Genomic DNA, 8696 nt, shown 5'->3' with positions numbered 1-8696 from the left:
TATTTATTGGATGTTAGTATAGAAAATATTAATTGATTTTCTGGATATCTCTGATCGTGATGATTCATATGAATACACAAACATAATTCACATCTGTATTTCAATTTTGAGTAGGTTCGTCTCTGTCCATAAAGCATTTTCCATATAATGTTATTCCTGCATCTGATTTTGAAATTTTCAACGAAATATAAAATATATTTTTAAAATTTTTTCAGATGTAAAAGTCGGAAAAATGAATTATGTATGATTTTTACCGTGCATGTAATTATCTTGTTACTGATAGATACAAGCTTGCAGGCTCCAAAGCGTGTAAACTTTGAAGGTTGTAACATGAAATAAAGCTTATTAAGCATTTTCTGGGAATAAACAACAAGAATAACATGTTTAGTCAGCAGTATTAACATATGCCGGAAAACTTGTGTAGTTATATTTACTAGAAGAGTCGAGTTTTTAGTGGTTGGTGGAAAAAAAATTGTTAAACATTGAAATATTACAGAATTTTGAGGTTAGCAATATTTACTGTTTTAAGGCATTCAATAAACTTGATGATCTGAAATATTTGAAGAGTTAGTGGATGTTGTAATGTCATGAAGCAGTGTGAGAATCCATGTCAAATCGATAATAGATGGAGAGATCGACTTCTGGTCAGAATCGAACCCACATATTCTCAAATGAGCAAAACAGATTTTCAGGTATGTTGACTAATCGCTTAGCCGTAGAAGCCTTACTCTCTTACTGGTAAATTTGCCTATTTACAGCTCGATACCAAAGAATCCGGCTTCAATTCGACTTTTTGGATGGTAAAAGAGCTAGTGAATGACCAAAGTATTCCTGGAAGGAAGCTGCACATAGAGGCAGTACTGCATTTGGTATTGTTAACTCGCAGACGAAAGCCAGCGCTAGAGCCAACTTCAGACGCCATCTGAGGGAAGTCATAAATCACAGTTGATCTGTAGACAAGTAAGTACCCAGATTCCACTCTGCTCAAACACCACAGATGCAAACTTTTGTCTTTGTCAATGTTTGACATAAATATTTGTTTCAAAAGTTATCATATTTACTCACATAATGTAAATAATTGAAATAAGTTTATGGATCATTCAACAATCACGTCTATCAATTATTTTACAGTTTTATATTCCTTCATACATTAAGTGTTGTACCATATCTACATATATGCACCTTATTCAATAATTAAATTTTCTTCCAATTAAAATCTCACATCCAGACTCAAAATTGAAATTCAATTCTTCACTTGAATCAGACAAAAGCTCTCAACATATCATTAAAACTTCATGTCAATAAACAGTAAAATAAGAAAAATAATTTAAGCTTTCATCTACCATAACTGTCTGTGAAATACGTTTCAATAATTAATGCTGTTATGATCAATAATTAAATAACAATAAATCTTTATTGAGTGAGATTAAACGGATAATATTTCCAATGGCTTCAATGTGATGATTATAGCCACCAATGGACTAGATGATTATTATTTTTATAGTGTGGAAATTTTGTAGGTGAGATAAGATCACGTGGGGTGGGCAAGGAATTTATGTTAGGAGCATCATAAGTGATAGCAGGCGTTAGGGAATGTCTTCGGTTGCCAGAGAAGTAATTAAGTCAATTTCAAGACAAAATTGCTCAGATTAACAACCCTAATAAGCTATATCAATGATTAGCCTATTCTAAATCAGTTAACAATGTCCAAAACATCCATCACAAAGAATAAGTAGTCCACTAAGTAAAATGTAAGCCACACCACATATTATTGAAAATTATAGACATGCTGCTTCACTATTATATTCATATCATTATATATCCGCCATTATACTGACAACAATGAGATGATCTGTCATCACATAAGTGACCAGACCATCCATATACCAAAAAAAACATGAATAAGATGAAGCAAAGAAAAACGATTTATTATGGTCATTATAACTGACATCAATGAAAGAATCATGAAGAAATCAAGAAGCATAAATAAGGCGACATAATCGTGAGTGCAAAAGCTATTGGAGTAGATTTATGTCCAATAAATTTTAAGGTGTTTCAATGGAATCTTTATTTTACGTTCTTTTTCTCGGATGACTGTAAATACATCATCGTATCGTATTTCAATCAAGTAAAACTCAATTATTTACAAGATCTAAAGGGAAGTGGATGAGAATGACAATGCCTTGAAGTATGTGGAACAACACAAGCACAAAAAATCGATGTGCTAAAGCAAAAAAATGAAATGAAATCTTATTAAGGCTCAACATATCTCCACACAACAAACAAAATGAAAAGATGATTGTCCTTATATTATATTGAGAATCTACAACAAGATCAACATGTACGTCCACATAATATTGATTTGCCGCATACACATACTTGATTCTACAGCTCAAATTTCATTTCAAATTTCAAAATACTAAATCAACATTGTTCAATGACGTACAGATGAGACATTTTTTTGTAATGAAATCTACCATCCATACGTCGATCTATCTACCTTCCTACCTATACACCTAATTGTATCATATTATGAACTTTTCAATTTATTCTGCAAATATTCTTAACAATAATATAATTTAAAATTCAATATGTAATGAAATTCTTCTTATATCGACGTTGTGTGCTGAGTATAGGAATTTGGAATGGTATGGACATAAGTTGGTGATTAAGACGCATTTTCTAGGTTATTTGAGCAAAGAACTCTTGGATGGAAGCTGTTGATAGAGTCAGAACTTACTAACTCAATTACATCTTTGGCGAAGGCGCGTGATGGCAAATTGCTGCATTTAGAGTTCGACGGAAGCTGGATCTGTCTTTAGATAATTTCTGCCTGTTACTAATTCGCAACACTTATGTATCGTTGCTCACACAATAATTCCATGAGTTCTTTGGTTTACCTCGAAATCTTTTTCCATCTAGAAAGTCACGAGTTGTCACTTTTGAGAAATATTGAGGCATCATCAACAAGGTCAGCCTATTTTAATCGATTTATTCGCAGAACTGTCACAATATCAGCTTATATTCTAAATTAATCGCCATCTTAGATGGGACCAGAGAGGGAAAACAGTCATACTTAGTCAACAATCAGCCAGTCAAAGTTATGCACAAAAATGAAAATTTGAAAATGTCATCTCATCTTGAATCGAAAATGTCTATTTACTCGCAGTGAATTGCTTATTTTTGTTCTCATCCATGTCGAATGTGCAACAGTTTCCACCATCTAGGACAATAAAATGAGAAAATGTTTTCTACAATGTAATGGGATTAAGTTGTTAAACATTATTTAAGATTATAATTCGCATTTTTTTTTTTTGCATTTTAATAAGTTCACTTAATTATATCATTCCCTTTTTACGTCTCTCTGTGTACTATAATCGCTTACAATTCGCAATCAACAAGTTAATCCCTAAAGCTATGTGAGTGAGAAAAAGAACATTGAGTTAATGGCTATGAGGAGAAAAAAAAATAAGTACTGAGAAATAGATAATCGGTACCAAAAATTGTATAGACTAAGATAAGATTATTAGGGAGGAACATTTCTTTGTTTTGTGGATATTCTTTTTTTTTTATGAAAAATGAGGATGAGGTGTAAAGGAATTGGACTGAGTTGTTTTGATACAATATTGAGATTATTTTTCTTCAAAGCCTCATCGCTTGCAGGATTAAGCTGCTTTACTGTTATGGTGTATTAATTTAGATTTTTTTCTGGAGTCGACGTTGATTTAACAAATCTGATGTTTATCTGGACCAGACAATGTTTTGTTAAAGCTTTGTGAAAATAAAGATATGGAGGAATAGCTCAGAGGTAAAGAGTCAAAACATATTTGTAAGACGGATTCTAATTTTACTATGGACGAGATGTTGTTTATGAATTTTATACATATTTAGGGTATGTAGTTCAATTTAGGCAATTTTGCAGTGGATCTTAGTCCTTTATACTGAATTTTGACTGGAAAAGTCGACTGGAAGCTCTGCCTCATGCTTTAGTAGCTGTAGAATAATATCAAAGGAATTCAATCTAATTTTGGCAGTTAAAGTACTAAGCGCAATGCAAAAAAGCTGTATATAAACAACTTGAAATCTAATGCTTCTAATGATTTGCTTTATGAAGCCGTATAGTACCCAGATATCATTTTAGCCTTAGTATGGATTGTACAGATTTGAAGCATCTGGATTTGTGTTTTATCTGTGAGAATAATCCTTATCCCGGATAGCAAAAGTCTAAAATCTATCCAAAATCTGGCTCTAGGTCGGCGTGTTGTCGGATTTTAGCCGAATGTCAGTATCAAGCCAGCCTGAAGCCGGATTTTGTATCAATTAATCGATTTGTGCTTTTTGAATATGGAGATTGAGATAAGTGCTCATTAAAATGCTGTCCACAGAGACAGCATAACTAGAATCAAGTGTTGATAGTCTGCACAAGTGTCAAAGCTGCAATATTCCTGTAATTGCCAAACTGCCATCACTTGATTCTGTTTTAAATCTCTGTTTGATTTTTGAATAATTAAAAACTTTATTAAGCATAAAAATCATTCAATTATTACCACATTATCACCTCTGAGTTTAAGAAGATCATCATCAAGAAAAAAAGTTCCCACCCATACCAAAATTCCATCAAACTTTGCGATTACAAATCTTAAAGTAATAAAAAAAAGTTGAGTAAATTAACCCTTTTCAAAGAACAATAAAACTTTGTGAAGCTTTGAGCGACAGCCAATATAGTGTGTAACATATAGAACCATACTTTTTTTTGCGTCAAAGAAAACAAAAAACTTCCTTTTTACTTTCTTTGCTGTTGTTGATGACTTTTTTTTTCGTTCCTCCTTTCAACCTCAATCAACAAAAATAAAAGGAACAAAATAAAAAGTCTTGATGCTCGTTTACCTTTTTTTGAGACTTTGTTCGATAATAAAGTTGAGGAAGGTCACTGCTGCTCATGTTATAAATTACAAAATTATAAGTCACATCCACACTTCAGGCGTGTTATTTAATTTTCGATAAACAACAACAAGAGTGTAATTAAGAAAAAGTTTACGTGACTTTTCAGTTCCTGTGACTATTTGTAAAAAAAAAAGAAACTTTCCAATGAAGAATAGGAACTGATGACTTTCTGTGGACTGAATTTTAAATCGAGTCATGTCAAGAAGGCACATTGAACTGATGCTTGGCATAAGAGAGCATTTTTCCAGGTGGAATATCGTATGTCAGGCGTCTCAGTATATTACACTGAGGAGTTGGGGTGACTGACCAAACGTCAAGTGTTTCACTTTGCTGTGGTACTTCCTGTTTTCAATAAAATCACCGTTTGCGACCAAAATGTGCCATGATATACATGTTATCACAACTGTTTTAGAAGCACCAACATCAAAATTGCATTCTTTTGGCTTAAAACAATTCAGAGCTCGAAGTCAACTCGGATGACGAATGGAAAAATCAACTCCAATCGACGTCGAGCACTAAGATATTCACTTAAGTTGATTTACTTTTTATAAATTTAGAATTTTGTTGTTGCATCCAAAAAGTAGTAATGACTAATGTTCATATTATTAGTCAGTGGCTATTTAAAATTTGATTTAGTTAAAAATCAAGTCTTAGTTTAACATGGAAGCTATCTAAAGGATCGTATACTTATTACGTTGGACTAGAACAGCGAAAAAACATCCGAATCATACTAGAATTTCCTTGGGATCGAGCCCGGGACCTTTGAGTCGATTGTCCGAAAAAGGCTCCGCCACGGAAGTTTAAATACTCCGCAAAACCTCCTTTATTAACACCAAATGGAAGCCACCAAATGCAGCATACAACAGATATTCCTTCTTCATTTGGGTTGTAACAGCTGCTGTGCTCTTTGCATAAAAGTATTCCCCAATCCATTGCAAAATCTCATAAATTCAAAGACTAGTAATCCTCACTGCAACATTTGTATAGTTGTCAAACTTGCGACCCCTTGAAAAGTATTTGCTATAAAAAATTTTAAGTTCGAAGAATAATTATATAGATGTTTCATTTACGCTGTAGCAGTTGAAATAAACGGACGTGTTTGATTGGTTTTACCTCTCATTGTGTTTGTGTATTACTCATTGCACTTTAAACAAAATTGTGAAATTTTAGTTGCTTTACTGTTTAAGCAGTAAGGAAAAGAATATAACAATTGTTGTTGTTTAACTTTATCTATGACTAATGCGTTTCCCGGAAATTTATAAATACAGACATTAAGTGTAAATTTTATCTATTTTTACAGACCGCAGAAGTATGAAGAAGTTTGCATTATTATTATCAATTTTGATAATCATTTCGAATGCAAATGCCGGCCCACTTGCCTACGGAATATGTCAAACCGGGTGCAACGCTGTTGTGGTAGCTTGCTATGCGGTAAGTTTTTGATTATACATAATATGTGTGAATTTTTTGATAATTTTCCATAGAATTCAAATTTATTTATAAATTCTGACGAATGTTATGTCTGAAAAATCGTAAGAATGCTTGTTGCAGAACTCAATGTCGATTCGAATTTTCCATACAACTTCCGAGTCGTCTTCGATCTCTGATTTATTACAATCCATAAATTAATGATTTTCTATTTATTGTAGGGCTTGGGATTGACATTTGGAACAGTCACAGCAGGTGTCGGTACCCCAGCTGCAGTTATAGCATGTAATTCTGCTTTAGGAGTCTGCATGGCTGGTTGCATAGCAGCTGGATTTGCCCCAACACCTTAAATTTGGAATTATGCAAATATTCAGTTACTATAAAACAAAGAGTTTGTGCTACTTAATTATCATGTAGAAATAAAGTTATGAAGGAAATAAAAAAGATTTGAAAGTCTCGATAATATTTACTAGTAAGAACTAGATGAGTGATTATTTACTTTCAGTGAATCGAGCAGATAACTTGATCTAATGATATCTTTAAGCACTCGAAATTTCGTATTCTTGTTGAATCAATCCCGAGTGATAACGCATTCGTGTATGTGCACTTAAATCAAGAGAACTGATTAGCAAGTTTGAAAAGCAATAATCATGAGGAAATGATTTATTTTATCTGTATGCCAATTTTTGGTAGCTTTTTGATCATTGAAGGAGTTTTCGTCGCTTATCACTCGATATTATGACACTTTTATCACATAATTACTCTGTCCGGTATTAAATTATATCTAAATATTTATTATATTCACACCCCCGATTGACACAAATGAAGAAGGCTCCGCTAAACCTCCTTTATTCATGTCAAATGGAAACTGTCTATTTTTGACAACCGTTTGAACGTCGGAGTATTCACATGGTACAAAATGGTAAGTCATGGCAAAAAGCTTGTGCCTCAAATGTTACAAAACAGATTTGAAATTAGTTGAGGCATTGCGGCTAAAACTGCAAAATTCCCTTTTTGCCCTCCGCATCCTCTCCTTGATCCCTCAAATATGACCCAATCGAACTATAATTTCATGATTCCCTCAATGCAAGACATCATCTTTGATAATTTTCTCTCTTTTTTGACAATCACAACTCTTATGTCGCTCTTATTCAATAATTTGAGAGCTATGACTATTAAGCACAATAAGGTTTGTTTATGCTACATGAATGATCTTCAAAATTCTTTTGCTCACAGTTTGTTACTTCTAAACGATAGATTAACACGTCGATCCTGATAAAATTCATTGTGATTTTCTTTTGTTGCATTTGGTATGGAATTTAAATTTTAAAATACTCAGTACTAAGTTTTGAGGCTCATTATGTTAATAATCATGTGCATCTTAGATATCATTCCAGAAACAATGAAAAAATTTGGAGTTTTGATCTTCTTCATCATCATAGCATTGGCTAATGGAGGACCTGCTGCTTATGCGGCCTGTCAGACTGGCTGTAACGCAATCGCAACTGCTTGTTATGCCGTTAGTTCATTACTTTAATAATATAATAGCTTGTAGAAATGATATATTTTGTTACATTTAGGCAGCTGGAATGACATTTGGTATTGGTGCCTTACCTCTGAGTGATGTCCCGCTAGGAGTATGCATGGCAACTTGTGCTGCTTTGTTGCTTTCTCCTTTTTAAGGATTCAAAACTCATTCTTCTGATTTTGAGTTTTTCAACCAAATACACGTACCTCATTGTATTCCTAATTTTTAAGGATCAAAAATAAGCATCATTAATTCTTTAATTCTCAAATTTAAATGAAATGAAAATATATTTTTACCATGATTTGATTCCTTTCCACAAATTCCTCCTTTAAATCTGTTTTGAAATGCTGAATGCATTTTAAAATTTCATAATTGATGTTTATGCTTCAACAAAAATAAAGAGGAATTGGCAAATGCGTTGTTGATATTTTTTCATGACTCAATATTTTTATGCATGCATACACTTGAATGTGTTGACTTTAAAGATCATTACTAGTTTCAGATTACCTTTAAACAAATTTCATATCTGATTTTTAACCTTGAAACTAAAATAATACGCAATTAACATAAATATTATCCGTCCTAAGTTATGTAGATCAAATGAATGCGACATAACGATCACACAGTATAGCATAGTGTGGCAAGTCTAACTACCAATACTCTTACATCCTATTCCAATTAGTGCCACACAAAATCAAATTCTAATGAAGCACGAAATTCTTTTAAGAATGCAGATCCAGTGGCGTGGCTCCAGCATTTCGTCCATCCAAAATGAAAATCTAGTTCCTCTCAAAAT

General features: G+C 32.9%; 1 long non-coding RNA gene across 1 annotated transcript; it reads left to right on the top strand.

Annotated features, from left to right (window-relative positions):
- Positions 1 to 7618: 7618 nt before the first annotated feature.
- On the top strand, positions 7619 to 8306 carry LOC139098787 (uncharacterized). The gene is made up of 3 exons (XR_011545232.1): positions 7619 to 7682; positions 7758 to 7891; positions 7953 to 8306. It is a non-coding gene; the product is annotated as an uncharacterized lncRNA (long non-coding RNA).
- The last annotated feature ends 390 nt before the right edge of the window (positions 8307 to 8696 follow it).

This window comes from Chironomus tepperi, unplaced genomic scaffold, assembly GCF_022539635.2.
Source record: "Chironomus tepperi strain 1889 unplaced genomic scaffold, CSIRO-AGI_Ctep_v1 contig_453, whole genome shotgun sequence".
Lineage (NCBI taxonomy): Eukaryota > Metazoa > Arthropoda > Insecta > Diptera > Chironomidae > Chironomus > Chironomus tepperi.
Note: the sequence above shows the minus strand (reverse complement) of the source record. Positions and strands in the feature narration are given on the sequence as shown.